The sequence below is a fragment of the Podarcis muralis genome, chromosome 8 (genome assembly GCF_964188315.1).
Source record: "Podarcis muralis chromosome 8, rPodMur119.hap1.1, whole genome shotgun sequence".
Taxonomy (NCBI): Eukaryota; Metazoa; Chordata; class Lepidosauria; order Squamata; family Lacertidae; genus Podarcis; species Podarcis muralis.
This window is the reverse complement of record NC_135662.1, coordinates 58,507,426-58,531,599: the sequence shown is the minus strand read 5'-3', so window position 1 is coordinate 58,531,599 and position 24,174 is coordinate 58,507,426. Positions and strand designations below refer to the sequence as shown.

General features: G+C 42.7%; 1 protein-coding gene across 31 annotated transcripts in view; it reads left to right on the top strand.

The window, feature by feature from the left end:
• The window catches only part of LOC114601368 (uncharacterized), a 347,155-nt gene that overhangs the window by 230,788 nt on the left and 92,193 nt on the right, over positions 1-24,174 (top strand). The window contains exon 5 of one of the 31 annotated variants that reach the window (XR_013393975.1): positions 2,739-3,968. The exons of the other annotated variants lie outside the window; for them this stretch is intronic. The gene's annotated coding sequence lies outside the window, so the exon portion shown is untranslated. Of the gene's footprint in view, positions 1-2,738; positions 3,969-24,174 lie in introns of those variants that run through there. 31 annotated transcript variants of the gene reach the window in all.

Genomic DNA, 24,174 nt, shown 5'->3' with positions numbered 1-24,174 from the left:
CGTAAAGTCATAACAGTTGACCGATACTTTAATAGTGCTGCCTAAACCCTTCTCTGCTTGTATCAATTCTCACCATTGGCACCCAGTCCCATCTCTCCTTAGGCCTTGTATGCTGAGATGTCTTTTAAAAACTTCTGAGAATTTGGAGTGTTCATGATCATTCCATCACATCTTTTTTTAATAGAGCCATTGGCTTAGCCATTGAGGACTCATTTCAGTCAACTGGCCAAAGGCTACTGATGTTTTAAAATAGCAGTCTGTGTTTTATCTCCTTGTCCCTTTGTTTCATTTATTTGATTTGGGAAATAATTGGGAATAGCCATTGCTTCTCTGAATTTCTACTTTGCTGTGTGCTGGAATTTGTTACCTTACTCATGCAAAAGTTGATGACGCAAGAGAGTCTCCAAAGCTGGTTCTGATTTCACATATAGAGATAGCGATTATATAGATTACAGGTGTTGATTTAACAGGCATGTAAAAATTGGAATGTTAAGAGTGTTGGGATGTACACTGACACTTATCTGATACTCTGTGAAAGTTGATCACCTTTCAACTGGTTGATCAATTACATTTAAATGCATTTACAGATTACTGAAATTCGGTATGGGTGCAATTAAAAAAAAATAGAGCAAGACAACCTGCAACTTAATAAATAAAACAACACTGATTTCTTAAGACAGACTGAGCTGATGTATCAAAATTGCCAAAGCCATGATTCCCAGTGCCACCTCAAACCATAAAAAGCACCAGCATTAGACAAGCCAGTGTTCTCTAGGCCTCTTTGCGTATTACAGCATATATTTTTTCTGTGCCTAGGTGTGCAATTTATATCAACAGTATGCAATGTGTGGGATCTCCATATCAAATCAACTTTTGGAACCCTTTTCTTCTTTTCCCTGTGTCCATGGCTATAGCCTGTGGTATGCAAACTGGTTTTGCATTTGGATCATCCTTGTATCTGCTGAGTGGTCCTTTGGGCCTCCCAGGACTGGCCCAGTGAGCATCCTCTTTCACCTGAGAACCAATGAAAAGAAGCATTTGCTGTTTGGGGCTGCTTTCCTCCCCACCCCGTTTTCCATCTGCTTTTTACCGGAGTAGTTTTCTCTCTGTGCTTTGCTCACCTCTTTTCCTTATCCCAAGTGACGGGTACGTTGCTAATACGTCAATCTACGTTTGACTGGCATCATACAAATGCCAGAACTTGTACCAGGCTACTGTACAATGCAGCCACCCACCTTAGGAATCCATTGCCTCGTCCAAACACAGCTTCCAGTTAGATTCCAGGGAAATATAGAAGTAGCAGTGCAAGGGCATTGCCACAGATAAGCAAACAAAGGGCATGGAAGGCATATCGCCTCCTATTCTGTCATTTTGCACCAGTATTGGAGCAACACAAGTCTCAGAATTGTTATCGGTTTGTCTGATGATAGTGATGCCTACAGGTCTCCCCACCCCTTTTTGGCCAGCTGACTATTCCCTCATTACCAGACATCTGCAGGCAAGAGGGAACATAGAGGGGGACCATTAACCTATTGGAGACTTGAGAGCAAGCCATAGAGAGAATTCTCAGGGGTTTAACTGGCCGTTTAAGGAACGTACAGTGTTTATTAACTGCATTAATTAAGGAAATACAGTGACATGCCATGCGTGCAGGAACAAAACTGTAAGGGTGATTTTCTTCCTGTTTTGCCTTCAAAATTATATTTATAACTAACACACACACACACAAATATGCACACTCTGTTGTTCTTTCCCTCTCAACCGTGTGTGCTCTCATATTTCTGCAGATACACACCCACACCCACACCCACACCCACACCGTATAACACCAGCAAACATATTTGCTGTTTGGCAGTCACATGTGAGCAAAACCTACTTTATGCACAATAAAGCAGAAGCATCTTGGCCCAGATTGTTTGTGTCTCTGGTAAACCCAGCACTTGGGGGAAATGATTAACGCTCCTTCTCTTTCCCTGACTGCAGCAGGACACGCTTTACCTGCATAATGAATCCGGCATGTGACGGTAACAGGGGAAAGGGAACATCCTAGGTGAACATATTATTTGCCAGAAATAAATTATTCAGGATGCAGTTTCAAATAGAGATTGCTGGGAGAGATAAAGCCATTGGGGATCTCTCCCCCTCCCCCCACCAGTTCAGGCTACAGAGACATGGAGCATGCTTTTCAGGAATTCACTTAAGTGGAATCAGCTTGGAATAACGCAGCCAAGAAGTAATATTGCTGCCATCCAGCTAGTGTCTGTGGAACAGCATCCTCGGCGTCTCTTCACAGTAGCATGCACGCACATAGGCGCAGACACGATACTGTGTGCAGAAGCGTATGTACACAGATTGTATTTTCCAAAAGGAAACTGCACCGCGGCTACCTGAGAGCAGCGTTTGTTGGCTCAAGACGATTATTTGCCGATGTTGCTCTTGTTTCCCTGAACTACTTGGCCACATCAGCGTCCGTCTGCCAGTGCATCATGTGTCTCCTCACGCGATGCTCGGCTTTTTGCAGTTTGGGGAAAGAGAGCTCTTGTGACTCTGCACTCCTGGGCAGTAATATTCAGCAGCGCAGATATCCAAATCCTAAACGGCAGAAATAAAGTTGTGTGTTATTTTAGTGGCTTGATTTTTTATTTTATTTTTTAAACGATGATTTTAACTCTCTCCATTTTGGGGCTGGGTGGGATTGCGTTGCGGGGGGGGGGACTCCTGCTCTTTACTTCCTGCAGGATTCGAGCCGTGCTGTTTGGAAGGAGCGATTTCGTCTTCTCTCAGAGCGATGACGCTGTACCACTTTCGGCATATCCTGCTCCCCCCATTTACCTGGGTGGCTGCTATTGCTGCTGTTGCTGCGGCTGCTGCTGTTGGGCTTGCTCCTGCCTGCCTGCCTTCCTGCGTTTCAACCTGGCTTGCACTACGGGAGAATCTCTTGTCGGCACATTCTCGGCAAGATGCGAGGAAAATCTGGGCAGTGCATTCTGTTCCTGCTGGAAGGGAAGAAATGTGCGATTCTGGGTTTTTATCCCCCCCACCCCACCCTAAAGGGTGAAAAATGTGAGTCAAAGAGATACGATGCCAGGTAATCCGGTGTTTACAGCAAGGGCATCGGCAGCGATCCTGTACGTATGGCAAGGGCATCAAGAAGAAGAATCCCAGGCACTGCTGTTCGAAGGGATTATTATGGGGAAAGCCATGGCGATGCCGTGCTTCACCTCAGAGGAGCTGTGCTGGAGATGGATAAATAAAGTATCTGATACGTGAGCCTGTCAGAGCATAGCCATGGGAGGAAAAGAGTGGAAGGGAGCAAGCCAGCAAATGAAAAGGAGGAAGAGGAGACGGCATGCCGTTTGATCGTGTCTGCTCATTTCTGCAATGATGATGATGATGGCATAATTTACAGAACCCATATCTGGATAGAGGGACTCTAAATTGTAGTCTGAACACTCCCTAATGCGGTTACGGAGGAAACAAAAGGTGTAGGTGGCTGAAAAGACATGAGCACCTTGTGGGGGAAAGGAGAAGTGTGCAGTGTATGTTGTATGTGTGTCTGTGTTTGTACATATGTGCATTGAGGGAATGGCAGCTTTCTGACTTGAGAATGCATAGGAAGCCTTTCAGGCTGCTGGGTCAGGCTTGGTTATGGAGCATATTTTCAACTACCTCCTTTATACGTGTTCTTTTCGGCAATAAGCAGTCAGCTTGTTTGAAAAAGACATATTTGGAGGCGAGATTCTGGAAATTCTCTCTTTCTCTCCCTCTCTCCCTCTTCCCTTTAACACCTTGAAGCCTTGAATCTTCTATATGTTACAGGGAAGAACAGTGGGATTTTTTTGTTTGCTTCATCTTTACAATCTTTATAAACACAGCTGTACTCAGTCTAGTGAAAAAATTCTATACTGTAAATAGACGTGTGGTCAGTCTAATCAAAATAAATTATCCCAGATGACTTTGGAAGCCCAGCTGGCAACTCCTCGTTTTCAGATGGCTCAATGTGCAGCCGAAATGAAAATCGGCAACGTATTTACATTTTTAATGCATTTCAAAGTCAGCCTGTAATTAAAAAAAACAAAACAAAGCTGGGGAGGGGGACTCTGGAGTCCCACTGAAAAAGCACAGTGCTCAATTTTAGCAAAGATTTGCTATGAAATGCTCACTGGCAAGTCCTATTTCTTGTTTTGCTGGGGTGGGGGGCAGTGAAGTAAGAACAGTGTTGTTGATGTTTTTATGAACAGCTGAACTTGCTATAATATACTTAATATGCTAACTGCTTCTGAATAATAACTGAAGGTGGTCATATCTGTGTAATGGGCCAAATGAAGTGAAAGGAAACAAATGCTGCAGACAGATAGGAGAAGCTTGGCGGTCTCTTCAGCAGCTGCCTACTTTGTGTATGTGTGGGTGTTTAAATCCAGAGACCATAATTTTTCTTCATGTGTATCCAAAGGAGTTTTGCAGTAGTCATTCTCTAAGGCTCCTGTCTATACCTTGCAGGATTTTTTTTGCTGATGAGTGTACTGTTTGCTCAGGAATATCTTAGCCAGCTGTTGGAGAAATGTAGTTTTCTGCTTGTTTTAAAGGGGAAAAATCTGGCTTAGGAAAATACATTTTGCTCTGCAGGGGAGCTACACCTCTTCCTCAGATATGGTGGTTCCAGCTCAGACATTTTAAACGGAGAGAGATGGGGGTGGAAAGCGGAAGAGAGGGAGGGAGGGAGGGACTTGTGTAAATCGTACAAAGCTGCATAGACCAGCAAAATGTCAGCAGCTTGTAATTAGCAGTTCATGGTTACGTCAGCGACCATATCTTTCCAAGAATAACTGTGATGCATGCCACAAAGTGAGGAAGATAGTCACAACCTAGTTATCAGCCCTGGTTCAAACAAGGGCAGATGGATTAATGAATGCGCTGTGTTCATAAATCAAATATGGATGGGATCACATGTTGTGGGTCTTGCTGAGTTCTGCATAGTTGAGGGCTCAGTTGTCAAGTTTTCTGCAGAAGCAGGCTGTGGGGAGAGATTTGCAGAGTATAGAGTGCGAACCTTTTAAAAAACACACTGGTTGCCCGTAACAAATGCCTTTGCTTTTTATGCAGGCTTCATCTAACACACGCAGCTGGCTGACATGATTGCACCACAGTTGCCAAAAAGGAGAAAACAACAAATGCAGATGTGTGTTGCTTTCACTGAAAAGCTACGGCAGAGAAAGCGCACCATTACTGTAGATTTGAGTTTTGCTGGGCTTTTCAAATATGCTTCACAAGTAATGTGAGATGGCTTTTAATCAGCCTTTTCTATTTCAAAGGGTGTGTTTTCCTTCAAATGTGTCAAATTTGGTACAGCATTTTTTAAATCCAAAGCAGATCCTGGGGGGGGGGGAGCTTCTTCTGGAACATTTCGGGAGCTGAGCCTGACTGCTTTGGGTATGCATTTGCAGTCCTGCCGCATGCAAGCAGTGAGGGGGACATGGGAGGTGCCTCGTCCGTGATTGGCCTTTTGCAGACGCCTTTTACGCAGCACTTTCCTGGCTTTTATCTGCAAGCCTTTGCAACGTGCGGTTTGTGTTTCTCCCCTCCTGTTCTGCGCTGCCCAAATTGCTCGGAGCCTCTTCTGGTTTCCCAGATTCCCTGCAGAAGTCAGCCTCAGTTCAGCTCTTGTTTATTTAGCTCGCCTTAATAATATGCCCAAAATAGACTGCATTGTGCAAACATGTTATATTTTCGGCTGGGAAAAAATGCGCATTTTGTTCGGAGGACAGGGCTGTGTGTTAACATGAAGCCAATAGCTCTTTTGTTGCTGCATGTAGTGCCGTTTAAACATCCTTTAATTACTTGGAAGTTTACAAAAGCCGCCATTCTCCCAGCCCCGCATTTTGGATTTGGGCAACGTGTATACCATGCCTGGACCCAGAATAGTGCTGTTCTGTGCACCAAACAGGCTGGAAGGATTTCATTTGGCTTGCGTGTGTGTAAGTTCAAACAGCTGGTCATTAATGCAGGACCCATCTCCAGAGTGAAAACGTTAGCGGACGTGAATGGCTGCCTGATTAATGCTGCCCTTCAAAGGGTCCTCCATCCAGCAGCCATGCTTGCAGCAGAATAATGCAGCCTGATTTGATTGCGCTCTAACAGCGTAGTATGTCATTGTGTCGCCAAGCAATTGAGGTTATTATGGGGCAGGGCTGACAGACGGGACAGTGGGGTTACTAGACCGTGGCATTTTTAGAAATACAGGCCTGACCTACTTAGAGTTATTCTTGCTGGCTGGCTGGCAGCTGCATGGTGCATGGAGCGTCCTGATAGGCTGAGGCTGTTGCTAGGGGGAATTAGCATGAATTTTTCCACATGCAGCCTCTGATTGAATGATAAAAGCTGACTGGAATTAAAGAGATTCAGCTCAGCATTATGTAGATTTATCTCCCTTATTTCTCCTTCTGGAAGCAGAGAAAAGGAACAAAATACTGTGTATTCTTTGACCCATTTTCCTATCCAAGGGGAGGCAGATCTTGTACTGTTTTAATTCTTGAAATTATGTTACGGGGGAAAGGGCCATTTGACATCACAGAATGTTTCGTATGGGCTGACTGCTTTCTCGTCTGATTTACATAGCGCTTTTCTGAAGCAAGCTTTTTCACCCCTTCCTCTGTGCAGATATAGACTCCTTTATTCTTAAGACACGAAAGAATAGGTAGGATACTGAGTTTAAAGGAAGCCATGTATACTGGCATTTGATACATGATATAAATCCCGGGCAATTCATTCATAAACAGAGATCTGTTCCCTCAATCCTAATGCAGAAAGACACATACAGGGATTTCTGCAATGTTGGATGTGAGAAATTACTTGCTGTATTACATTCTTATATTGAAGAGGCTTCCTCAATCTCCTCCAACCAGTTTGATAATACAGTGGTACCTCAGGTTAAGAACTTAATTCGTTCTCGAGGTCCGTTCTTAACCTGAAACTGTTCTTAACCTGACGTACCACTTTAGCTAATGGGGCCTCCCACTGCTGCCGCACCACCACTGCACAATTTCTGTTCTCATCCTGAAGCAAAGTTCTTAACCTGAAGCACTATTTCTGGGTTAGCAGAGTCTGTAACCTGAAGCGTATGTAACCTGAAGTGTCTGTAACCCAAGGTACCACTGTATTTTCCCTGTCCCTGGATTTAAGTATATCTTTAAATGCTCTGTGTCAAAGACATTGGGGGGGGGGGGCTGGGATTGAGCACATGTCTTCTTCTTTCAGTGTGTCTCTCCCCCACCCTAGCTCAGCTCTGGCTTTTTGGTGACAATTCCAAGCTCCCTGCAAGGGCAAATAAAACACCCAAGTCAATACTGCTTGGGTGTAATCACAGATCTTACCTTTGTTACCGCTACTGATTATGTAAGATCTGTAAAATACACAGAAAGCATCCATTTATCTTCTTAGGCATCACTGAGAAAGGAATGGCAATTCTCCAAACAGAAAAAGTGGCGTGTGCACATTCATTTGAATTTCACAAATTTCACAAATGTATACATTCGACTGAATAATGGAATGGAAGTTGATTTGAATTCGGAAGGTTTTTGATACACCACCATGCAAGGAACTCTGGAGGCAACATTAATCTTTGCTCATCTCCTTAATCTAGATTCCCAATCTATTGCTATTACCTTTTCTTGCAGAGGCAGACAACATATGACCCTCTAGATCAGCCTTTCTCAACCTGTGGGTCCACAGATGTTATTGAACTACAACTCCCATCACCCCTAGTTAGCAAGGCCAGAGCTCAGGGATGATGGGAGTTGTAGTCCAACAACATCTGGGGATCCACAGGTTGATAACTGCTGCTCTAGATGTTGCTGAACTTATATTGTCCTTCGCTATTGGCTAAGCTGCCTGAGACTGATGGGAGTAGGACCTTGGCAACATCTGGAGGGCCACAGGTTAGTCACCCCAGCCATGCCCTTGTCATTAGTAACAAAAAACTATCAACATAATGCAAAGTAAGACATAGATTTGATATGGGCAGGACAAAAAAAATCTAGGACAAAAACTATATGCACCAGGGCTGGCTAACCTGGTCCCATCAGCCCCAGCCAACCTGGCCAGCAGTTAGGTATGATGGGAGTTGCAGTCCACACCTCAGTCACCCCCAACATATACGCTGTTGGCTCTAGGTCTCAATGTTGGCCTCATCAGTGGCCAATTATGTGGTGCATGAAAGGCCACGAACAGTTTTTGATAGGAGCCTACACTAATCTGAAGTGGATCTGTAATGGGCTTTGTCCCTGCTGCACATCCCCTCAGGCCTCCCTCACTTCCTTTTTAACAGTTTGTGCAATTTCCATGAGTTGTAAAGTGCCTTTTCCTCTATAGCTAGCATTGCTTGTGGTCCTGCAGACTAGCCAAGTAGCCAGCAAGTTTTCACCTGCCTGTGGCTATTCTTCCTGGAATTCTCCCAATGTCCTGAGTGGAAGAACACAATGTTAGTGGCCAGTGATTCATCCCTTATATGCAAGGAGAAAAGTCAGAAGCGACTGTGAAACTCAGGGGCCATGGAGAAAAACAATGGGATCAAGGATCAATCCATTGTATTTGGAGCAAAAATGTACGCACTCTTGTTCCTTAATGGCCTTTTTATATCCCTGAAGTAGCTAATTATGAAACAAACTGGAGAAACTGATGGCTGGAAATCCACAATAAAACTTCTACTGTCCTCCAGTGTATGTAATAATAACAACCAATAAACTTAGTTACACCATAGTGTTGGAGCAGTAACTTGCTTGCAGTGCTGCAAATTACATCAGATGGAAAATGGAGGGGGAAAGTGATGAATACTAGGGGATTTCTCTCTGCCTCCCATATTTTTAAGCAAAAGAACACACATTCAAAGAAATGTGTTTTTTTAATAGGTTTTATTTGGCCCCTGCTGATTCAGCTGGAGCATACAGCTCTCATACATTTTTATGATAGATGCAATGAGAACTTGGAATGTGTGTTTTTCTTCTTGTCTTTATTTGAATGTTTTCAAATAAGAGTAAATTTATTAGGGGACCCTGATTTTTCATTGGAATTGTAGCAGTTTCTCTGTAGACTGGAAAGACAATTTAAGAGATTCTAATACTGATCATATAGCAATTTCGAGGTGGGGTCGGGGACCCTGCTTTGAAAAAGAAACACTAAACTCAGTGCTTGGAAAATGAAGGAATTGGGAAGTAAAATATTGCTATAGGTATGAAAGAGCCAAACATCTTCTTGATAAGAACATGGCCTTCTATTTGTAGCATGATTTGCCTCCCTCTCCCCTCTGGCTCTCCTTTTATAGAAAACTAAATTACTGTAACCCCTGAAAATAATAAAGTGTTCCTTTTGCTCTAGGTTTTTCTTGACAGTCTCTCTTAAAGAGAGAGAGAAAAAAATAGAGGCTGCTTTTCTCTTAAGCCAGCACTCTAAATGAAAACGAAAGCATACAATAAATGGAAGCACGGTGGCATTATAAAATAGGTTTATCCAATGCAAAATAAATTTAAAACATATAGTGCAAAGGCTCAGCACCCAAAGCTTTCTTACTATTAGGCACTAGCATTGTGAAGTGATGGTACAAAAATAGCTCTGAGTATGTGGGCCACTTCTTTTTCTTTTCTTTTTGCACCACTAAGTTGCCAGGGGTAGAGATGCTTACATGCGCCCAGGGCATTGCACCCAGCGCTTGCCATTCCAAGCTTATACAGTGGTACCTTGGGTTGAGAACTTAATTCGTTCTGGAGGTCCGTTCTTAACCTGAAATTGTTGTTAACCTGAGGTACCACTTTAGCTAATGGGGCCTCCCACTGCCGCCGCATCCGCGCGATTTCTGTTCTCATCCTGAAGCAAAGTTTTTAAACCGAGGTACTATTTCTGGGTTAGTGGAGTCTGTAACCTGAAGCGTCTGTAACCCAAGGTACCACTGTATGCACAGTCTCATTTTTCATGCATTATCTAAAGAGGTCGAGGCGCTTAAATCGCCCATACTGGGAAAACCATCTTGGGTTCTGAGATTTCTCACTGAAATAAAGCAGGTTTCTTCCATTACATTATTTTTCATCTTATCGTTCCCCCTCCCGTTGGCTAAATCAAAAAATGGAAGGAGACTAGAACAAAAATAGTGTTGTTCTTTAGTCGTTTAGTTGTGTCCGACTCTTCATGACCCCATGGACCAGAGCACGCCAGGCACTTCTGTCTTCCACTGCCTCCCACAGTTTGATCAAACTCATGTTGGTAGCTTCGAGAACACTATCCAACCATCTCATCCTCTGTCGCCCCCTTTTCCTTGTGCCCTCCATCTTTCCCAACATCAGGGTCTTTTCCAGGGAGTCTTCTCTTCTCATGAGGTGGCCAAAGTATTGGAGCCGCAGCTTCATGATCTGTCCTTCCAGTGAGCACTCAGGGCTGATTTCCTTCAGAATGGAGAGATTTGATCTTCTTGCAGTCCATGGGACTCTCAAGAGTCTCCTCCAGCAATGTTATTTAGTCAGTAACAGAACAATTATAATCCACAGAGATGCTGCCTGGAGGAAGGTTTGGATGGGAGGGAGATGTTCCTCCACCAACAGAAAGAAGCCTTACCTGTTGAGAGGAAAACACCCATTGCAGAGACTCCTACTACAGCCAGGGAAAGCTTCCATGAGCATGGATCTACCACTGTTGGTGTGTTGGTGGTGCTAGCTGTCGTTCAGACCAAAACAGGGCATTCCTGCTGTGGGACAGAAACAGGACAGAAGGCGTTGGGATCCAAAACCCCATTGGTCACCTGAGGCCCCATGATTGGGCCCATCATCTGCCCCACCTTGATATCAATGGGGATTATGTTTCAAAATTGAAATCTGCTAGGGTGAAAGAAAAAAGAAAGGCACCCCTTTTGGGTTTAAAAAAATCTGCTGCTTCCCTACCCAGTGACCCTTCTTGGCGTTGATCTGCCCATCATCATTAATCATCAGTCACTCAGTATTTCTTCCAAGTGATTTAAAAAACAATGCAAATATTTGTAAAACGAAACACGTACGTGTGTAAAATCTAATTATCTTTGTAACACTGCCCTTTCCCAATAGCAGCTTTCGCCTCCCAGGATGTGGAGTGAAGAGTGCCAGTTTCTCCTGGGAAATGTCTAGGGTTGGGGAGCAGAAGTGGTGCAAATACTCCTGGTGTCAGTCTGTTTTGGCAGCAGCTCATTATGTGAACTTCATACCATGTGAATCACCCCAGACACACAGAGGCTCTCTGCGCCTGCTACTGTCAGTTCCAGGCCATGAAGAAGGCATGGCAGTGATTTACATCCCTATATTATCTAAATTGCAGGGACGCGGGTGGCGCTGTGGGTAAAAGCCTCAGCGCCTAGGACTTGCCGATCGAAAGGTTGGCGGTTCGAATCCCCGCGGCGGGGTGCGCTCCCGTTGCTCGGTCCCAGCGCCTGCCAACCTAGCAGTTCGAAAGCACCCTCGGGTGCAAGTAGATAAATAGGGACCACTTACTGGTGGGAAGGTAAACGGCGTTTCCGTGTACTGCGCTGGCTCGCCAGATGCAGCTTGTCACGCTGGCCACGTGACCCGGAAAGTGTCTCCGGACAGCGCTGGCTCCCGGCCTCTTAAGTGAGATGGGCGCACAACCCTAGAGTCTGTCAAGACTGGCCCGTACGGGCAGGGGTACCTTTACCTTTTATTATCTAAATTGGGCGTATGCTGCAGAAAATGGGATCTGATCGGACATTCGGGTTCCAAAGAACGTTCGCAAACTGGAACACTCACGTCTAGGTTTGCGGTGTTCGGGAGCCAAAACGTTTGAGTACCAAGGCATTCAGGATCCAAGGTACAACTGTACTGGGTCTAATGCAACATTATAACCTAGAATTTTTGATACTAGGTAATTTATCTTTTTCTGGTACAGTATACCCGCAACTTATGTGGAGGTTACATTTCAAGGATAACACATAAAGCCAAAATCATGCATAGTCAAAACACATTGGGTTCAATAGTGGGTGGGATTGTCAAAGCCCCCCCTTATTTTTTTTAATTTTTTATTTTTGCTATGTGTGTAAAGCTGAATGTGCACAAGTTACAGGTGTATAAATTGGTGGTCTACTCTACTGTATATCCTTGGTAACTGAAACTGCTGCCATATATGATAGTGACTCTTTCTCTCTTTCTGGCATTTCCAGTATGTGTGGGTAGTTTCTATTTATTTTGCTTATTATCATATGCCACCTTGCCATCACTTTATAGCATTTTTCTCTTCATGTGTGTTTCCCCATACTTCAAGTGGTATATTTTGTCCTGTATTCTGTACCCACATAATCATAAATCCCTTCACTTGGTCAGGTTCCATATCATAGGGATGCGGGTGGCGCTGTGGTCTAAACCACTGAACCTCTTGAGCTTGGTGATCAGAAGGTCAGGGGTTCGAATCTCCACAACGAGGTGAGCTCCTGTTGCTCTGTCCCAGCTCCTGCCAACCTAGCAGTTCAAAAGCATACCAGTGCAAGTAGATAAATAGGTACCACTGTGGTGGGAAGGTAAACGGTGTTTCCATGCGCTCTGGTTTCCGTCACGGTGTTCCGTTGCCCCAGAAGCAGTTTAGTCATGGTGACCACATGACCTGGAAAGCTGTCTGTGGACAAACACCAGCTCCCTTGGCCTGAAAGCGAGATGAGCACCGCAACCCCATAGTCACCTTTGACTGGACTTAACCTTTTACCTTTTACCACATTTAAAGTGCAATTTCTTTATGTTTGACAATAGGTGTTCCTTGTTTTTCCTAATTAATTTCTCAAAACATGTTGGTATTGTTTCATATTGTGGTTAAGTCTCTAAGAAATTAGCTTAATAAAGATCTTTTTTGGAAGCGCTTAAACCATGGAGGTCTCACGTGGTCCCAATCCATAGCTGAATAGAGAAGACAAATGCCTAAGAGTGCTTACGAGTGTACCTAATCATTCCAGTCAGATGTCATAGGGTGAGGATTCCTCAAGGGTACTGAAACTCCTTAGAAAGGCCCCAGAGTCTTCTCAGGAGCTCCTTGTTTGTGTCTGGCTTTTGTTAGCTGGGGATGACAGTGCTTTATATAGTAAAGTTGTAGGAAATATATATTTGATTTTACTTAGGCCCACTAACTAAGGAAACCTGTGTCCATTTAAAATAGGATATTGTGTTTCACTATGGAAAAGGAAAGTTAGTCCATAAATGTGACAAATATGGAACTCCAGTGTGTTGAAGTAAAGGGTACATTGCTTTTGAAGCCTCTGTAATGTTCTTGATCAAGGAATAGGCTTTAAAAATAGAAGATCTCTCTGAAAATAAGGGACAACTGTTGACATTGCAATGGAATGGATAATAACTTAAAGCTTAGGTATGTGGACATTTTAATTATCTTTTCTGCAGGGTGAATGCAAAATCTTATCAAGCTTGGAAAGTTGCTTTAATTCAGATCAGTCCATTCTTGTTCTGTGTAGCACAAACTGATAGGCAGTTGCTTTCCATCCTTTCAGACTGGGTTTGGTCCCTGGAGAAGCCAAAGTTTGAGCCTGGTACCTTCTGTATGCAAAGTACAGTGGTACCTCGGGTTAAGAACTTAATTCATTCTGGAGGTCTATTCTTAACCTGAGGTACCATTTTAGCTAATGGGGCCTCCCACTGCCACTGTGCCGCCGCCGCACGATTTCTGTTCTCATCCTGAAGCAACATTCTTAACCCGAGGTACTATTTCTGGGTTAGCAGAGTCTGTAACCTGAAGTGTATGTAACCTGAAGCATCTGTAACCCGAGGTACCACTGTATATATGTTCGTCTACTGAGCCATGGTCCCACTCCCTCATATTTCAGTCTTGGAAATTCTGGTGGTGAAATCTCATTGCAAAAATAAATAAATTTTAAAATTTTTTTAAAAAAATTGGGGCAATATTTAATGGGTTTTTAGAAATGGTTAAAATGCTTTTAAACTGTGTTTTCCTGCTCTGCCACTTGCCTCGTGAACTGGACCACAGTGTCTGAAGCCCAGTATGATTTACATTGGGCTCATGCAAGTGGCTACTTTTCAAGAACAAGAAGAGGAAACAAAATGTGCAATAAATTGCCACTCTTTGAAAACCAGTATTTGTTAGTAAACTAACTTTTGCAAACAGTCACCATGTTCAAATGTTTCCATTGCTGACAGTTGAGCTGGCTTTTCGAGACTTTCTTTACAAATGTGAATGGCAACTCCTGCAAAATGTTAATTTACCCCCCCCCCCCCAAAAAAAAACCCCAGACCAAAAGACTGCTGATCTCAATGCCCGTTCTCAGTTTGAGGAGTGGAAGGGGACTGAATTTGCCAAAACTCTGTAGTTGGGATTTATAGAAGCGTTTTTCAGAGCAGATGAAGTGGCTGGGCTGCTAGTGTGATCTCACAAACTGATGAGAAATGACAAAGATGAAGTGGTAGAGCTACTTCAGGCACAGTCTGAATATAGGTCTTACTTTGCAATCAAAAGACACATAATATACTCTGACATTGACTAAAGTACTGAAGTTGTGAAGTTCTTAATTTAAGGTTTTTGGAGTGCATAACATCAGGTGGTGTATTGTAAGCATGCTTTACTTACATGGTGGAGTAAGTAAGCATGCTTTCAAGATGCTTGATGAAAGGCTATAGGTATTATCTTGCTCAGAAGCTTAGTGGAGTCAGCAGGACAAGTGGAATGACAGCTTGTTACTGGCTGTGTGCTGGCTCCCATGGTAAACCACACACAACCAGTATGCACTGCCAATGAAGAAGAATTTTTTTTGACTCTGGTTAGCTGCTACTGTTTAGGCAGGAGTGGTTAGCAGGGATTTTTTGTGCAACAATATGAGAAGGAATTGCTATCTGAGAATTTCAGCATTTTTACCAGTGCCTCCCCACAGTGGTTAGCCTGGGGGAACTTGCACTCTATGTGGAAACTGCTTGACCAGTACAGTGGTACTTTGGGTTACATACGCTTCAGGTTACAGACTCCGCTAACCCAGAAATAGTACCTTGGGTTAAGAACGTTGCTTCAGGATGAGAACAGGAGGCCCCATTAGCTAAAGTGGTGCTTCAGGTTAAGAACAGTTTTAGGTTAAGAACGGACCTCTGGAACGCATTAAGTACTTAACCTGAGGTACCACTGTAGTGCATTTTCTTCATGCTTGCTTTTATTTTGCAGGAGCTCATCCCAAAGGCTCAGGAAGCTAAACATGCATCCATTTTAAATGAGGATGTGTTGAAGAGGCAGGGACTAGGAGCAATGCCCTCTCTTAGGGCCTAATGCTTACTCATGCTAGAAGATGGAAGCGTGTGTGTGTGTGTGTGTGTGTGTGTGTGTGTGTGTGTACAGATATACTTATAGTGTGGGAAACAAAAGTGAGGCCAGTTGGAATTAAAAATCCAATAAGTGGAATGGAAAAGGTCTGGAAAAATCCAGTACACCCTTATTTATCAGGTAGAAATGTCCTTCAGGAGCTACTGAGCTGCCAAGCCAGCTTTGCAAAAGAAAAACCATGCCTTCAAGCAAAGCTGATGGTGCAGGAGCAGCCAGGAGCCCTGCCAGAAATCAAAGGGGACAGTGAGAGATGGGGATTAAAGCCTGAGATGGAAATCAGTCACCTGCATTTTTCTCCTATGAAAGTACGCAAATGAATGACAAAGGGCCATTGACACTAAAGGTGACCTAGAAGGGGTGGCATTTTGAAAAAGAATGCTAAAGAGGATAGAAGGATAAAAATAGCAGTTATAATAGGACACTGCAAGGGAGGGCCTCACGTAAGGGGAATTCACGTCAGCGGGGCTTCCATTCAAATACTTGCTTGTGTGCATATATTCAGATGAAGTGTTTTATGTACAGTTGAGCTGAGACCAGTGATGGCTCAGTCTATTTCCTGAATATGTTGGTATCACATGAGTTTATTCATAAATCATTTTTGTCCCATTTCTGTATTAATCTGCTTCCCTTACAAAATAAGATCTGCATGAACATTCATCTTTCAGGGCATATTTTTGAAATATCTTCTCACCAAGTCCACATTTTTTAAACGTATGTTATTCTAAAATCTCTATTTCTTTGTACACATTTTGGTATGGTCTTTGAGATGAAAAATGCACCACAGAACTTGGAGGAGTCTGAAATCTGAAGGATAACTATGCTTTAGTCTGCTTATTCATCCAGGAAGTGCAGATCAGATAGGTGGGCGGGGCCTCCCTCCTCTGATGTCACGAAGACTTTGCAAGCCCTGCCCACCAGCTAACTGGCACCAGCGGCAATCCCAGCTTGGGCAGCAATTGGCTGCACTTGGAAAATTTTCACCAGGCACCACCAGGTGGCTGATGGGTGGTTCTTGCAAACACCACTTCAGCAGAGATCAACTCCCTTCATCACCATGTGCTGCCCTTAGATGGACAAGAGTTTAGTTGCTTTTCTAGGGCAGCATATATTAGAACTATGTCCCAAAGTTTCTTAGGGTTTTTTTTGCCAATCAAGTGAGAAAATAAGTGGCATACTAGTATCTATGGCATGTAGTTTTCCAGCAATGGGAGAGCAAAGAGCAGAGCACTATGGGAAAGGAAGATAAAGCAGTGAAGGGACATTGGCCTGGATATTTTCGTCATCCCCTTCCAAAAGCCACATCAACTGTGAAATAACTGTGGGCCTTATAACTGGCATGCAAATTTTTCTGCTACCAAATTGGAGGAAAGGGATGAGCTTGGAAGACAGGGGCCCACACTTCCTTCATCTCTTTACACTGCACTTCTTAAAAATTGTTATAAAATGAATTGTTATGTCTTTCAAAAAGGTCTAGATATGAAGTGCTCTACTCCGGGATTGTGGGGTCAGGGAGACCCAGATCCACTTTTCTTTGATCCCAGTTCCAATGAGAGAGAGAGAAAGAGAGAGAGAGAGAGAGAGAGAGAGAGAGAGAGCTTGTTTTGTATTTAAATGTTTCCAATTATAATGTTTAGGAAATCATGCCTATATCCATCTTGAGTTGTTAGATCCATCAGCGTCATCTCTCTTTACTCCCTCCTCCCTCCTCTATGTAAAGTCTGGAACAATGCAGGATGTGTTGAGGCAAAACTGTTTCAAATTAAGTTGAATGTCAGTCTTTAAAAGTTTCCAAGGCTAATTCAAAGGACTGTCCTAGAGCTTGGTTTCAGAGTTATGAAAAATTGGAATCCCTTGCTTGAATACATTATGCTGTGTTACACAGCATAGTTTCAGCTTGTAGAAATCTGAAATGAATTCAACTATTTGAGTAGACTTAGGCTGTAATAGAGCAAGCATATCTTACTTACTTATCAAACCTTTATTAGGCATTATACAAGTAAAACGATAAAAGAGAAAATAACATATAAAAGCCTTGAAATATATACAGAAAGGCAGCAGTTGGCTACATACATATATATATATATACATATAGAATCAGTGGTTTTCCTTGTTAACCTGCTCCTTGGAGAACTGCTACCAAAAACTCGGCAAGCATATCTGTTTTCATGCAAAGGGGCAATTGTGCTTTTTGATTCTTTCTTAAGGAATAAGGGAGACAATTAGAGTGAGCACAATCACTAAAGTACTATATTCTATTGAAGCTGTTCAGTGTTCCTAATCTTGGTTGGGTTATGCCTAGTGTGTCTCCCCCCCAGTTAAGAACCTACAATCTAACATAGAACCTAAAAAGTGCACCCCTCTACACTGCATCTTATATACAGTGGCACCTCGGGTTAAGAACTTAATTTGTGCCGGAGGTCCGTTCTTAACCTGAAACAGTTCTTAACCTGAGGTACCACTTTAGCTAATGGGGCCTCCTGCTGCCGCCGTGCCGCCGGAGCACGATTTCTGTTCTCATTCTGAAGCAAAGTTCTTAACCTGAAGACTATTTCTGGGTTAGCGGAGTCTGTAACCTGAAGCGTATGTAACCTGAAGCGTATGTAACCCGAGATACCACTGTATAGGGCCTCTAGACTTTCTTTCTATGGCACTGTAGGCCAGCAATGTAATGGAGAAAGGGTGCAATACTGTACATCACAAAATCACCAGTCTGTATGGTGGAGGGCAGCAGTCAGATGGGTAGCTTAACTCATCATGCCCAAATCAGATTATAGCCTGCTGTCATCTTTCTGACTCCCAGGCTATAGCAAGATCTGATTTTGCTCGTTTCTTTTTTCGGCCAGGATTCCATGAAGAAAAAGAAGCGGAAAGCTTGTATAATAATAATAATAATAATAATAATAATAATAATAATAATAATATATTATTTATACCCCACCCATACTTACTTTGAGCAAGTAGCTAGTCCAATAAAATATATAATTTTAATCTACCATTAGTATCAAACTCTTCTTGCACTTGAAGAAGCTAACTCCTTAAAAGCTTCCTGCTTAATTTTTTTTTTACCTTGGGTACCCTATTATTGCTATGACTATGCTGGTTTTTGCATTTGTCTTTGAAACATACACATGGTGAAGTGTTGGTCTGAAAATGCACTGTTGTTACACTACAGATTAAAATAAGGATTAAGGAAGAGTGATGGGTTCCTCCGGGGAGGCTTGATAAATGTACGTGCACACACAGCATATTAATTGTTCAGGGGTCAGCTCTCCTGCTCAAGACAAATACCTGCACATTTACATCTGACACACTTATTTGTCAAATCCCAAGGCTGCTTCTGCTTCTAAACCTACAGCAAAACTGCCATTGTGCTCACGTACACATTTCTGCAGGTTGCAACTGGTGCCAGTCCAGCTCAGAGTCGACCTACTGATGTTAATGCGCACAACTAACTCAGGTTCATTAATTTCAATGGGCCTCTGAATAAGTCTAATATTGGTCAGAACCCTGACCATGCTTTGATTCCATGCCTTCAGTAGCGCAGGGAACCTCAGTATAAATAGGCACAGCATCTTCTTTCAAAATGAAGACGCACGAATTGCCCTGGTATAGTGCTCATATTCTGTCTTGGGTTTGGAATAAAATGCACTTACCACATACTTCTCAGTAGAGCTGGAATAATTATTCAATTTCTAGGTGCTTCGTGATTCATTTTGAGCCAGTGTGTTCCAGCGTGTGATACATAAGGGTGAGGGGCAAGGCAAAACTTAAGGAAGAGGTGTAGAGACAGCAGTTCCTAGGCCTCTCTGGGGCAAGCCATCAGCCTTTTTTGCCAGGAGATGTGTGTGTCAAGTCACCAGCTATGACCGCCAAAACCACAATTGCCAACATTTGTTCTTACATCTATTCTTTGCATAAAGAAAATATACTTAGTGTTTCCTTTCCCATCTCAGCCCTCCTACCAGAGGCTTCATTTGACAGTGATGGAGCTAAACACATGAAACGGCGGAGTTTTTGTTTGGTAAAATCTGAAATGCAAATGGATTACATCAATGATGGGGAAACTGTGGCCCTCTGTTGACCTAGCCATTGCAGGATTCACACACTAAGGGAAGCAACAGGGCTCTATTGATTCTTATGCTAATCCCTCCCCGTATGCAGGTATGCTCTAAGATGGATCATACCCTAGGTTTAAAATATGACCCCTTTCTTCAATATCCAACCTCAGTGGAATATTGGAGGTGATCATTTAGAAAGTCTGAAAAGCCAAAAGTGACAGATCAAACTGTGTCATCCACATCCAGGGACTGGGATCCTATCATGCTGCATATGTCATTGACTCCAACTCCCATCAGCCCCAGCCAACATGGTTAATGGTCAGGGATGATGGGAGTTGTAACTCACACCTTCCTATCCTCATTTAGCGCTCGCTCTTAGGTGCCTCTGGTAAACTCATGTTGGGGTGGGGGCTGGATCAGGATAAAAAGATTATCACAAATCTCCTTGATCATGGTTGATGTGGGGAAAGGGGAGTGACAGTTGGGTTTTATTTAGCTTCCTGCAGATTCCTGCAGACTGTGCCTCCACTAAAATGGACAATGTCCTATACAATTCTTCTTCAATGGAGCCAAGTGTAGAAAGAGGAGAGTACAGTCACCCTGCTGTGGGGAAGCTAAAGGTGAGCTATCCATCACTAACTAGCCATGAGGCAATCTCTTCCTAAATACCAACACAGCTTTCTTGTTGAAAAATTGGAGTTTTGCTTACTAGCGTTGCCTAGAAAGGGATTTCCTGTAAAAGGAAGTGGCTCCTCTACTCTTAAGGTTACTTATTGCACAACAGTAAACATGAATTTGTGTATGCTGAGTGAGATAGACTTGACAAAAGTCTACTAGCACCTAAAGATTAGATCTTGTCCGTTAGCCAGATGCAAACCCTTTTCCTGTTAAGCCTTTAAAGAAAACCTATCTGAGTCTTCATTATAGGCACAACTGAGAAGATTGTGAGGTTTCGGCTTCCACAGCTACTAAATGCAAAATAACTGAAGTAGTTCCACACCTTAGAAATAAATGTATAGCAAGAAGAACATGTATTCTGGTAACTGGCTGCATATTCTTTTCTCCCGCATAACAGTGTGTTTAGTTGCGATAAGGGGTGCACTTCTGGGTCAGAAGTTTCTGTGTATACTAGTTGATTCTCACTTTAAACATTTTTACTCCAAGTTTTTTGAAGTTTTCTGAGATGTCCACCACAGCACAAAATTATCCTTTCCAGCATGCTTCTACATCTACTCCTGCCAATCACAGTACCGGTATTTTCATTTCTGTGTTTATAATTGGGAAATGCTGTTGTCTTTCATAAGCATAAGCTTCTATAGCATCTCTTAAAAGGAGAAAAGCAAAATAAAGTGGAATGGGGAATCCAAGCCTGAGAAATGTGGCACTCCTAAGTGAGGGATTTCATTTAGTTTTGAGAAAATGGCCTTCAGTGGCTTCAGTGACTCTTTAGGCAAAATTCTGGTTGTTCAGGGCAATATTTCTTTCTGCAGTGCAAGGCGTGCAGTTCATATACCATGCAGAATTGGATTCTGGTCCCACATTTTAAATTAATTGTTGATTGGTTGAATGACTCCCTCTTCCCTCCATATTTTTAGCTACAAGAGAGAAGCATTTCAGAGCAATCTCATTGTCAAAAGCTGATGAATTGCATTGGCATATTTCCCCGAAACACAGCAAATTCTTCATTGTGACTGAGAAGGTTATTTCAAAAACACACTTGGATATACTCAAAAAATTAAGAGCTCTCCAAATGATCAGGACCTAGCACCTGCCAATTAATCAATTCAGCAAACCAAAATATAATTAATAATCAGATTTATGCATTCAGATATGGTGACATTAATGATAAATGGAAATGAATGTTGTGAAATTTAATCCTGTGTGTTACTCTGAGCTCCTTGGCGAGGAAGGGCGGGATAAAAATTCAGTGAATAATAAACACTTCATCTTCTGTCCAAGTGGAGTCAGATGCTATAAAAGTTTAAAGCAGCACCCTGTCTCAAATCAGTGGGACACAGCCTGTCCTTTCTCACCACTGAAAAGCCCTCATTTTCCTCTTTCCTCATTATTGCTATTTTTCTATACTTCATTTGTCTAGTAGTGGGATGTTTCAGAATGTGGCTGTAGGGATCATGGGAAAGTTCACATAGACACTCTTGCCTAGTCCACAGCTACCACTGAGCGCGTGTGTGTGTTCATGTGTTTTCTGATACTACCTGACAATGCTGAAATTAATGCAGATGGGCATTTAGCATGCTATTCCATGTGCCCATTTATTTCCACCCACCGTGATATGCGAAAAGTGGAGGACTGGTAGCAGTCACATGACTAGACTCAACATGCGCTGCTGGCTATAGAACTCAGTGTGGGCTGAGTGTTTTCTGATGACAGTCACACATTGATGGGATGATGGGATTTGGCCTTCACAGTGGCAGCATCCACACATGATGCCCAAACCATTTTTAGTGCTATGGGAACAAGCCCTGAGGTATATCCAGAATGTCCCAGTAGGAGTGTCTGCACAACCGCAGATGGAAGACAGTGTGGGGTCTTTAAATTTTGAAGAGTCTCAAGAACCAGCCCAATGGATACAGGTGAGTCATTGCCTGTGGTGATATTTTGTACGCAGCTTTGTGTATTGGTGTGTATTGTGTATTGTGTATTGGTATTATTTTCTCTTCTTTTCAGAGCTGTGATTCACATCACCTTTAGCTCTCTAGTTTGGGTAAACTACAGTTCCCAGAATACTTTGGGGGAAGCAATGTGATTTAAATGTGTGTGTTTTTACATGTATAGTATGTATGCAGCCATAGTAGCTGTCTTTTAAAGGTATGGAAACTTTATATTTTTTTATTTCAAGCCCAGCTAATCTCCTCTAAGTGCAATTATAATTTTGACAGTACTGGAGGAAGTTTAAGGATACATCTGAAACTCCTGTCTTCACTTGCCTCTTTAGAAAAATATGGCTTGTACATCTAAAAAAAGGATTTGCATAATCAAGTCAGCTAATTAACTAGTCCGACTGTCATATTTTTCACTTTGTATTTTTTAAAAGAAATTGAAAATGTTGGGTAGTGTTTTTTGTCTAACATAGGAAAACTGCAGGAAGGCAGCAAGTTGTCAGTCGAGCTAATCTCACAGCATCCTTTTCTCTCTTTAAGGAAATAATAAAGCTGGAGGAGCAGATTTGCCACCTTTCTAATTCTGATCTTTTGTGATGAGTAAAGCTATTTTTTAATAGAAATCTGATAAAGGGGTAAATATGTGCGATCATGAGCTTCAGTGAAACGTAGTGGGAGTTACTGATGAAAAGACTGATTCTAATAATGGAATCCATAGTATGAATAAAAAGGAGGCATGTGTTTTTTGTTGTTATCATGAACATACACCAGCTGAATGAATAGTTTGATTACATGAGCATGTGCCAGCAAAATAGGTCTGGCATTAACCCTTAAAACAGCAACATCCTGGTTCATTCCTTTCTCTTCACCCAACATGTGCCTAGTGTCTCAAGACTCTATATCTAGCTCCTTGACAATAAAACTTTGCCAGTACATCTTTACAGCCTTCTGTGATGCATCCCTCCTGTACCTTGAGCTTCAGTTCCCACTGGTGGTATCATCTTCCAGGTCATATTTAGGGCAAACAGGTGCAAAGGAGGGCTGGGCTTTTTGTAGCTTTAATAGTTGCATAGAAGAGGGACTTCCCACTAGTTGCTCTTTTATTATCCTTCTAACAAGCTGCATCTACTGAAATTCCTTGTTCTCCACAGTTACTAGAAATTCAGGAGCTGCAGTAGTCTTTGCATCTGTTCACCCCCCTGAAAGGCGATTCTGGAAGTGTAAATGGGATGTGCTACCAAATGAGAAAAGAGGCTCATCTCTGAGAATTCCAGAGGGTGGTCACTGCTGTATACAAAATTCTGAAGCAAGGCATCACAACTCGTTGCCCACAAAGGCGAGCACAACCTGACTGGGTGGGTTGTGCTAGCCTGTTTTAAAGACAGGTGTCAGATATCAAATCCATCCTCCTAATCCCAGAATGTGGAGTCTCAGTTATAAGTGTTTGCGTACTCATAAGCATTTTTGGTCTTCACCCACCATCCCTTGCCTTTGGGGCAAGGGAGCTGATAGGCTCTATAGTTCAACGTATCTGGAGGTCACCAGCAGAAAGAGAGAGAGCCAGGAAGGGGGGAAAGTTACATGCAAAGTGGCAGTCTCCCTGTTTTGTGAGAGCTGGATTAGAGCAATATTGGGGGTGGGGGGTGGAATTGGGGATTGGAAAGTAGAAAGGTTCAGACTTGGTGGTTACTATCTCATGAAAGAAGGAATGAGATGGTTGTACCAATCCTGAGTTTCTGGAGCTTTCACAGGAAAGGACCTTGTCCCCACTAGAAGAAAATCACAGATACACAAATTTTCCCTCACTTTGTGTGGAAATGGATCTCTGTCCTTGAGGCAGTCCTGGTCATATGCATTGGTGAGATGATCTAAGAGTCTGTGGGCTGTGTGTATGCATTCTGTGATGCTCGTTAAAAGTTATTTGATTGAAACATGGGGTATAACTTTTCAAAATAAATAAATATGTCAATGGTATCCTTTGTCAATTTTGTTTTATTTACTAATATGCATGCAGAGCTCTTTGAAAGCAAATAAACACCCTCTCAACAGGAAATACACTAACCTTGTATTTTATCCCAAGAGATAAGCTTATCCCTCAAACTACACCCCTCTTTCAGCTAAACCCAGCTTGAAATTTCCTGAGTATACTCTTTCGGTAA